Here is a 10,434-nt window from a genome sequence, read left to right as displayed (position 1 = left end):
GCATCAAACCTCAAGAATAACAGGCTAAGTTTGAAGAGCATAGCAATTTTGGATTCAACATAAAAATAACAGCCATTAATCATTCTTCGCTTCAAACAGCATATTTGAACATTTGCCCGTCTAAAATTAATTAGTAATTTGTTAGAATTACTGCAGCTAGATATTGTCATTATGCAGTGCATTATGATATCAAAGAAAAACGTAGCTTGTACAGTTGCAAGAGAGCACTTTGCACTTTATTAAAAGAAATGATCCCTCAATAACTTCTGCCGGAACGATGTTGGAAACATTCCATAATCGGAAACATGGAAACAACTGACTATTGCAAGGAGAGTATTTTAACAATAATTTAAAAGAAATAAACAAAGCTTTTTGAAATCGAACGGTAAAATTTTACCTATTTTCATCACTAGCGAGTCATGAATCATCACCACGATTTATAAAAAAAAAAAAGAAAAGAACACACTTCGAATCAAGGGAAAAGACCTTTGTTCTCGGTGGCTAACGAAGCCGAAGGGTATTCACCTGGTGTACACTATTGTGATTCTCCATCGCGTGATTCCAGCTTACCTGCAAGTGCAAGTCCGTGTCGATCCGTTGAGACATCAAAACTGACCCAAAGTTTCCTACTCCAAACACTAATTTCTACGGAAACTGTAAATTTTATAACGCCAAAAACATGTTAAAAGTAGGATTTCCATCGAAAGACTGCAAAAGAAGCGATACTTTGAACGCAAAGTGGTTATTTCAGTGTCCCCAAGAGATCCTCCTCGCACGATGCCGACCACGAGCAAATGATCTGAAACGAAACTAATACCAGCGTGCATCGCGGTCGTAGCACACCCACCACCTGCGGTTGTTATGTATGGGAATATTGCTGGCCATTATCCATAGTTGTGCAATTGCTGAGTTATTGTTTGTCCACCAATCACATTAAACCACGCGGTCCGAATTGTAGATCCAACACGGCGTCTGTGTCATGAATATGTAACAGCGCTCAACTAAGCTATTGAGATGAAAACTTTACACCCTAGGCAACAGTGTCTGTTAGTGTTGGTGTCTGGTGGCGAGGAGACTTCGCTTGGTTGTGACAACAGGAGAAAAAGGTAACCCATTTATTTTTTAATTCTTTTATCTATTTTAGGGGTATGGAATGGTCTTTGCGAGCAGTGCGTTTACTTTTGCGAGCGCGAGCAGTGATCAAATTTGTCTTGTGAGCAGCGAGCACTTAAAAAAATGCAGATGGCGAGCAGCGAGCACTTCGTAAATTTTCCGTTAGCCAAGTAATCTGGCTGAGTCCGTTCAACCTATCCCAGCAGCTTACAGTCAGTTATGCCTTGTTGGATGTGAAATTACGTCAAGTAACTTCGCGTGAGCTTCAGTGCGGTATACTAGGTGGACGCTCAAGAAGATCCAAAGCTTTCTAATCCGACGTTGTGAACACATCACGAGAAGAAGCTTAAAAGTCATCAGACGTAAAAGTGTTGTGACATGGAAGGTTGTTTTGGTTATATGTGAACAACGTGGCATTTAGTCTAACAAGCATTTCGAACTTCGGTTTCGAGATTGGCAAACTGGTTTCCCGCTGACTGACTGAAAAAAATCCAGTCAGACGAGCCTCACGGTGGAGCAAATCATCTGCATCAAAACAACATTTCATATCGCTTGGCAATTCTAAAGGTGGAAATTCTATAATAATTTCAGACTTCCGGCTATCTTAACGTTTTGTATCGAATTGACTTCAGTTTGTATCGAATCGACTTTGGATGTATATCCAATCGACTTCGACTTGTATCGAAACGACTTCGCATCGAAACGACCAGACACCCCTACAACACTTTTCGCCGACGCTAAAAGGCTACTAACCTCATGTTTCTTCATCATGTTTTCCAGGAGGGAAACTTTGAAGTTGTAGCCAGTTGTGTAACGCTGCTATATCCAGATATATTCGGCTATATTTCGCTTAACAAATAAAGAGGCCTCGACCATGATCTGTTCTGTTGTAAAGCACGCAGGAAGCGGCAGAGCACGAAAGAAATGCAAGGGGAAACACGAAAGGTAGTCGAGTATTTCTTATTGTCCCCCCTACTTCGTGACTGAGTGCTCTACCACTTCCTAGATGCTTTACAACAGAACAGAGCACAGTCAAAACTTCTTTATTTGTTTCATTAATGTTCCCACACATGCAGCTAATATTTTCAACCAAACTTTATTTTCCAAACGAGGAAAATTGGCGGAAGCGAGCATCTGTTCTCTGACAAAGCACGCTAAAATAAGCCAATCACAATCCTTGTTAGAATTGTTCAAATAATTTGATTGGCTAACGAGACAAAAGCTGACAACGTCCAAGCTAAACTTTCGGTTTCGAGTGGCCTTCGAGGGAAGGTCGATCCCTTCAAGATTCAACTTTTAGTTTGCTTTGAAAATAAGGATCTAAAAGGAATCCGGCAGCATTGTAGTCTACGAAGACGTGCACTTTTTAAATGAAAATTACGAAACAAATAGCTCAAAGCTTGCGGATGAAAATGCGAAATGCTGAGTTGTATTTGAAAGGAGGTACAGTAATTTAAGGGAGGCGCGGTGGCCTCATGGTTAGTGCACTCGTCTCCGGATCGAGCGTTCCGGGTTCGAGCCCTGGCCGGGGACATTGTGTTGTGTTCTTGGGCAAGACACTTTACTCTCACAGTGCCTCTCTCCACCCAGGTGTATAAATGGGTACCGGCGAACTTAATGCTGGGGGTAACCCTGCGATGGACTAGCATCCCATCCAGTCGCTTCATCCTACAGAAACCGGGATAAGCTCCGGCCTGATGGGCCACTTGGCTCGTATGCAGACTTTACCTTACAGTAATTTAAGCTTACGGCTTGCAGCACGATTTCCCCAACTAGCGATAAATTTGGAAAGATTAGACTGCTCCCGCTGGTTCTACTCCGAATACAGGAGAGACTATCAGAGCAAGCTTTTAACTGGTTACTCGTCGGGCGAGTGTCGTAATTGTTGAGCTTCACTTCGCTGAGATGACCAGAAATCGATCGTCAGTGAACGAGCGTAATTACACTCCATGTAAGTGTTGTTTGAGCATTATTACAAAAATAAACTTCTTCCCATCATAAACCTCAAGAGGTGTTTTCTGTTGTTTTACTTGTTAAGAGTGCCTGCGTGTAAAAATCAGACAAATTCTTAATTTCGCGGCAAGGGTCGAAAATTCGATTTCGCTCATATTTTTATGGTAGATAGGCTAGGGCATGACAAAAACTACTGGATAGTTTTTTTTGGCAAAATATTCTTTTATTTCAAAGAAATATGCAAATTACCAACTTCCGTTAAAATCGTCATTTGATGCACCATTTTATTAAACAAGTTTGAGAGCCTCGCATGCAAAACCACATCATTCTTCCGTCTTTAAAACACTCAAATATTTTTGTGCAATGTTTAAATGTGTACTGGGTTGGTTTTAGGGAATGTTGCGTTGTCTTTTTGGATGCAAAATAATTAAATTTCGAAGACATGTATTTCATTCACTTAAAAGTACTTCGTGAATATAATTGATTATCACCATGTGCGAAACCTTCAAATGGATTAAGGTTCTGGTGGTTGAATCGCAGAAGGATGATCTACAGATTCCTGTAAAAATTTCTTTGGGCAAATGATTGTGAGCGACGCGAGAGCTTTTCAAAGTACGTCAAAAATGCAAATATTTGACCATCCGTCGTTAAATTTCAATTTACGGGTTAGACGTATATTTTACCATGCGCCACATGACTTGACCAATGTTAAATTGAAATAGACACAGAGCTGATAATTTTGAAATGTTCTAACCTTATTTGTTGCAAAAGGCAGGTCCAAAGCCGGTTTGACGTGTTTCTAGTACGTCGATCTCTCACCATTCATCGCACATGAAGCAGAAGTTTGCTTTTGTTTACACAAGGTTAACGTCCGATGTACATCGCCAACTGTCAACCTATTATTGGTCGAATACCATGAATCTGTGACCATCTCTCTGCGCATATGAACATCACTGCATCTAAGTCAAAAACGGCTGAGTCATTTGTAGATAGTTGCTTGCTTTGCACTGCGCCAAAATAATACCTTTGATCGATTACTGACCATTGCTGATAAGCGTGTCGGCGCAGCACAATCTTACAGCCGTTATTTGTTCGTCACGCAATGCTGTCACAGCATATGCTGCACATTTTGATCCATTTTGTATAGAGCACTCTCAGGATAAATGAAAATATTTAATCATTGTTCATCTGTTTGTTCATATAGATAATAACATGTGTATATTTATGTAATCGTATTCTATAGTGTACATGGCCTCGGTCTAAATCACATTTGTTGTACATTCTGATGTTTCAGACAACAGCTGATAAAGCTAGTGCCTGTACTCACTAGAATTTTAAAAAAATCGCCACGAAACAGATTATAGATCAATGAAGCAAGAACTAGCTGAAACAAAAATAGGAAATCCCAACGTGTCTAATTCATGAGAAAAACAGACTAAATTTAATTAGTAATTGCGTGAGTAAATAGCCCTGGCCATACCATTTTATTTGGAGTACTTTGTTTGCCTAGTGGCTAGGCATTGTTATGCTTGTAACAGAAAATAGAGGACTGTTGTCAATACAGTCGAAAATTATTGTCAGTAAAATATTGTAAATAAAACACCTATTGACCGGTTACCTCCGCGGCCACCATTTAGTCGTTGCGATAAGGGTTTCATTATTGTCTTTACCCCTATTCAGCGGCCACCCAAAATTTAAACACTTTGTTTTGGAAAGGGCGATGGCAGATAAGAGTCTGAAATTGAAGGTGCACGACGAATGATAATTCAAATACACGTCTATCATGAATGTCTTGAATTGACTCCACGTTCACCAAGAAATTTATAACCCGATAGTGAAAAATTAAATATTCAAGGTACACCAACCTCTATTTAAGCGGCTAGCCCCATTAAGCGGTCACCAACCATTTCTCCGAGGGTAGCCCACTGTATTACATGTAAACCAAAAATAATTGCACAGCGCGAAAAGACCTACAATCCCAGACAAAAGACTTGGGACACGAAGCAAGTTCTCCCCTCCCCCCACTTTCAACGTTGATAATCAGGTGATTTTTCCCTTTTTTGTTGGAGAAAACGCGATATTTTCCAACATTGATTAGGGGGGAAGGGGGATACGTGATACAGCTCAAGTGTCCCAACTACTTTTGGCCGGGATTGTCTGAAAGAGATATGCGAGGAATTTTCCAATAAAGGTAACGCCAGCGATCGTCATGGCGTCACGATATTTTAGAATTTGATTTCGGCTTAATGACGTACACTTTGTTTCTGGAAATTGGACAGAACTTTTTTACGTTAATCTAGATTAAGGTTCGGTGCAGATATTCGTGGAATATAACCCGTAACCGCCTGTAGCAAAACGAAATTTGGGACTTGCTTCAAGCAAAATGGCATTTAAGGGAAGGTTAGAGCTCGTGTCTATTACTTAAGACATTTTCCAGGATTATCAATTCGCAAAGTAGCAGATCTTTGTGTTGTTTAACGGAATAGTGTTAAATAAAATTGACTTAAACCCAATGAAATGCTTATCGGTGTAGAGTAATCATATATATCACCATTGCACGCGACACGACAGCTTCCGGGTTCCATGTGTTTTATGAACGCGCACGAATAACCACAACGGTTAACCACAACGGTTAACCATTTGAAAGTCAGCGTTTTGCAACCTAACCTTCCCTGTTCTTCCCAATTGGCAGAAGGTTCAAAAATTTCTCACTTCACATTATTTGAAATGCAGGATGGAAGCAATTTGGTGGCAAAATAGTCGAGTTTGACACTTGAAATATGGTTAACCGTTTGCCGCAGATAATAAGTTAACTACGTAACTACCCTTTTTATTTCAATTGAACGGTTAACCATATAAACCTTCTCGGAAAGCTCTCTGTTGCTAGTTCTTGATCCCAGACAATGTTAAATGGTTTTTCGTAATTCCTATAACGCGGAAAAAGGTATAATTCGAATGACACGTAGCAGTTTGGAACCAAAAAGTGTTACCAGAATGGTTAACCGTAAGGGTTAATAGCGGCGGTTAACCCGGTGGCACTTCTGAAGCCGAAAACACACCTCGCTTTATACGCGGTCCGGTATTAGAGGGGAAAACGAAGAAAGACGTGCATAATTTAACCGCGTTTAGGTAGCAGCAACGCTTTATTGCTGTCCACAGATTAACTCCGCGAAACGGCGAGGACAAGGCGAAAATATCCACTCGCCCGGCACCTACTGTTTCAAGCGAATTTGCATCATTTCTGTTTCGCGCCAATCAACCACCCCTCTAAAGACGTAGACAAGGTCGTACTTTTCAGTGCAGGAAATAGAAACATCCTTTTTAAGCACAACATCTTGTGCAAAGTTGCATTTTACGGGCAAGCAAGTGGGCCGTTTGCCCCTCAAGAGGCAAGAGAAGGTCATGCCACGGACTTACCAATCGCCTACCGTAGAAGGTCATTTAGAAAGATGACGTTACGTTTCTTAGTGCCCGACCAGGTAAAACTTGTCATTGTATCTTGTTTCTTTTTAGTAGCGCTCGTTAGCTGTACCCGCGAGACGTTACAACTCCCCTCTTCTCCAAGCTTTGTTAGAGCGAGTGGTGTGACATTCTTTAAATTCTTCTTTCAGACAATCCCAGACAAAAGACTTGGGACACGAAGCAAGTTCTCCCCTCCCCCCACTTTCAACGTTGATAATCAGGTGATTTTTCCCTTTTTTGTTGGAGAAAACGCGATATTTTCCAACATTGATTAGGGGGGAAGGGGGATACGTGATACAGCTCAAGTGTCCCAACTACTTTTGGCCGGGATTGTCTGAAAGAGATATGCGAGGAATTTTCCAATAAAGGTAACGCCAGCGATCGTCATGGCGTCACGATATTTTAGAATTTGATTTCGGCTTAATGACGTACACTTTGTTTCTGGAAATTGGACAGAACTTTTTTACGTTAATCTAGATTAAGGTTCGGTGCAGATATTCGTGGAATATAACCCGTAACCGCCTGTAGCAAAACGAAATTTGGGACTTGCTTCAAGCAAAATGGCATTTAAGGGAAGGTTAGAGCTCGTGTCTATTACTTAAGACATTTTCCAGGATTATCAATTCGCAAAGTAGCAGATCTTTGTGTTGTTTAACGGAATAGTGTTAAATAAAATTGACTTAAACCCAATGAAATGCTTATCGGTGTAGAGTAATCATATATATCACCATTGCACGCGACACGACAGCTTCCGGGTTCCATGTGTTTTATGAACGCGCACGAATAACCACAACGGTTAACCACAACGGTTAACCATTTGAAAGTCAGCGTTTTGCAACCTAACCTTCCCTGTTCTTCCCAATTGGCAGAAGGTTCAAAAATTTCTCACTTCACATTATTTGAAATGCAGGATGGAAGCAATTTGGTGGCAAAATAGTCGAGTTTGACACTTGAAATATGGTTAACCGTTTGCCGCAGATAATAAGTTAACTACGTAACTACCCTTTTTATTTCAATTGAACGGTTAACCATATAAACCTTCTCGGAAAGCTCTCTGTTGCTAGTTCTTGATCCCAGACAATGTTAAATGGTTTTTCGTAATTCCTATAACGCGGAAAAAGGTATAATTCGAATGACACGTAGCAGTTTGGAACCAAAAAGTGTTACCAGAATGGTTAACCGTAAGGGTTAATAGCGGCGGTTAACCCGGTGGCACTTCTGAAGCCGAAAACACACCTCGCTTTATACGCGGTCCGGTATTAGAGGGGAAAACGAAGAAAGACGTGCATAATTTAACCGCGTTTAGGTAGCAGCAACGCTTTATTGCTGTCCACAGATTAACTCCGCGAAACGGCGAGGACAAGGCGAAAATATCCACTCGCCCGGCACCTACTGTTTCAAGCGAATTTGCATCATTTCTGTTTCGCGCCAATCAACCACCCCTCTAAAGACGTAGACAAGGTCGTACTTTTCAGTGCAGGAAATAGAAACATCCTTTTTAAGCACAACATCTTGTGCAAAGTTGCATTTTACGGGCAAGCAAGTGGGCCGTTTGCCCCTCAAGAGGCAAGAGAAGGTCATGCCACGGACTTACCAATCGCCTACCGTAGAAGGTCATTTAGAAAGATGACGTTACGTTTCTTAGTGCCCGACCAGGTAAAACTTGTCATTGTATCTTGTTTCTTTTTAGTAGCGCTCGTTAGCTGTACCCGCGAGACGTTACAACTCCCCTCTTCTCCAAGCTTTGTTAGAGCGAGTGGTGTGACATTCTTTAAATTCTTCTTTCAGACAATCCCAGACAAAAGACTTGGGACACGAAGCAAGTTCTCCCCTCCCCCCACTTTCAACGTTGATAATCAGGTGATTTTTCCCTTTTTTGTTGGAGAAAACGCGATATTTTCCAACATTGATTAGGGGGGAAGGGGGATACGTGATACAGCTCAAGTGTCCCAACTACTTTTGGCCGGGATTGTCTGAAAGAGATATGCGAGGAATTTTCCAATAAAGGTAACGCCAGCGATCGTCATGGCGTCACGATATTTTAGAATTTGATTTCGGCTTAATGACGTACACTTTGTTTCTGGAAATTGGACAGAACTTTTTTACGTTAATCTAGATTAAGGTTCGGTGCAGATATTCGTGGAATATAACCCGTAACCGCCTGTAGCAAAACGAAATTTGGGACTTGCTTCAAGCAAAATGGCATTTAAGGGAAGGTTAGAGCTCGTGTCTATTACTTAAGACATTTTCCAGGATTATCAATTCGCAAAGTAGCAGATCTTTGTGTTGTTTAACGGAATAGTGTTAAATAAAATTGACTTAAACCCAATGAAATGCTTATCGGTGTAGAGTAATCATATATATCACCATTGCACGCGACACGACAGCTTCCGGGTTCCATGTGTTTTATGAACGCGCACGAATAACCACAACGGTTAACCACAACGGTTAACCATTTGAAAGTCAGCGTTTTGCAACCTAACCTTCCCTGTTCTTCCCAATTGGCAGAAGGTTCAAAAATTTCTCACTTCACATTATTTGAAATGCAGGATGGAAGCAATTTGGTGGCAAAATAGTCGAGTTTGACACTTGAAATATGGTTAACCGTTTGCCGCAGATAATAAGTTAACTACGTAACTACCCTTTTTATTTCAATTGAACGGTTAACCATATAAACCTTCTCGGAAAGCTCTCTGTTGCTAGTTCTTGATCCCAGACAATGTTAAATGGTTTTTCGTAATTCCTATAACGCGGAAAAAGGTATAATTCGAATGACACGTAGCAGTTTGGAACCAAAAAGTGTTACCAGAATGGTTAACCGTAAGGGTTAATAGCGGCGGTTAACCCGGTGGCACTTCTGAAGCCGAAAACACACCTCGCTTTATACGCGGTCCGGTATTAGAGGGGAAAACGAAGAAAGACGTGCATAATTTAACCGCGTTTAGGTAGCAGCAACGCTTTATTGCTGTCCACAGATTAACTCCGCGAAACGGCGAGGACAAGGCGAAAATATCCACTCGCCCGGCACCTACTGTTTCAAGCGAATTTGCATCATTTCTGTTTCGCGCCAATCAACCACCCCTCTAAAGACGTAGACAAGGTCGTACTTTTCAGTGCAGGAAATAGAAACATCCTTTTTAAGCACAACATCTTGTGCAAAGTTGCATTTTACGGGCAAGCAAGTGGGCCGTTTGCCCCTCAAGAGGCAAGAGAAGGTCATGCCACGGACTTACCAATCGCCTACCGTAGAAGGTCATTTAGAAAGATGACGTTACGTTTCTTAGTGCCCGACCAGGTAAAACTTGTCATTGTATCTTGTTTCTTTTTAGTAGCGCTCGTTAGCTGTACCCGCGAGACGTTACAACTCCCCTCTTCTCCAAGCTTTGTTAGAGCGAGTGGTGTGACATTCTTTAAATTCTTCTTTCAGACAATCCCAGACAAAAGACTTGGGACACGAAGCAAGTTCTCCCCTCCCCCCACTTTCAACGTTGATAATCAGGTGATTTTTCCCTTTTTTGTTGGAGAAAACGCGATATTTTCCAACATTGATTAGGGGGGAAGGGGGATACGTGATACAGCTCAAGTGTCCCAACTACTTTTGGCCGGGATTGTCTGAAAGAGATATGCGAGGAATTTTCCAATAAAGGTAACGCCAGCGATCGTCATGGCGTCACGATATTTTAGAATTTGATTTCGGCTTAATGACGTACACTTTGTTTCTGGAAATTGGACAGAACTTTTTTACGTTAATCTAGATTAAGGTTCGGTGCAGATATTCGTGGAATATAACCCGTAACCGCCTGTAGCAAAACGAAATTTGGGACTTGCTTCAAGCAAAATGGCATTTAAGGGAAGGTTAGAGCTCGTGTCTATTACTTAAGACATTTTCCAGGATTATCAATTCGC

The 10,434-nt window shown here is 41.3% G+C and overlaps 2 long non-coding RNA genes across 2 annotated transcripts in view; one reads left to right on the top strand and one right to left on the bottom strand.

Moving 5' to 3' along the window:
* Window positions 1–886, bottom strand: part of LOC149110482 (uncharacterized) — a 3,095-nt gene extending 2,209 nt beyond the window's left edge. Inside the window, exon 1 of the long non-coding RNA XR_016207871.1 lies at window positions 571–886. This is a non-coding gene — a long non-coding RNA (uncharacterized LOC149110482). The remainder of the gene's footprint in view (window positions 1–570) is intronic.
* Window positions 887–944: 58 nt separating this feature from the next.
* LOC110059329 (uncharacterized) overlaps window positions 945–10,434 on the top strand; it is a 34,112-nt gene continuing 24,622 nt past the window's right edge. Inside the window, exons 1-2 of the long non-coding RNA XR_002297747.2 lie at window positions 945–1,106; window positions 1,320–1,475. This is a non-coding gene — a long non-coding RNA (uncharacterized LOC110059329). The remainder of the gene's footprint in view (window positions 1,107–1,319; window positions 1,476–10,434) is intronic.

This window comes from Orbicella faveolata, unplaced genomic scaffold (genome assembly GCF_042242905.1).
Source record: "Orbicella faveolata isolate gen_17 unplaced genomic scaffold, um_ofav_v1 contig_24, whole genome shotgun sequence".
Lineage (NCBI taxonomy): Eukaryota > Metazoa > Cnidaria > Anthozoa > Scleractinia > Merulinidae > Orbicella > Orbicella faveolata.
Note: the sequence above shows the minus strand (reverse complement) of the source record. Positions and strands in the feature narration are given on the sequence as shown.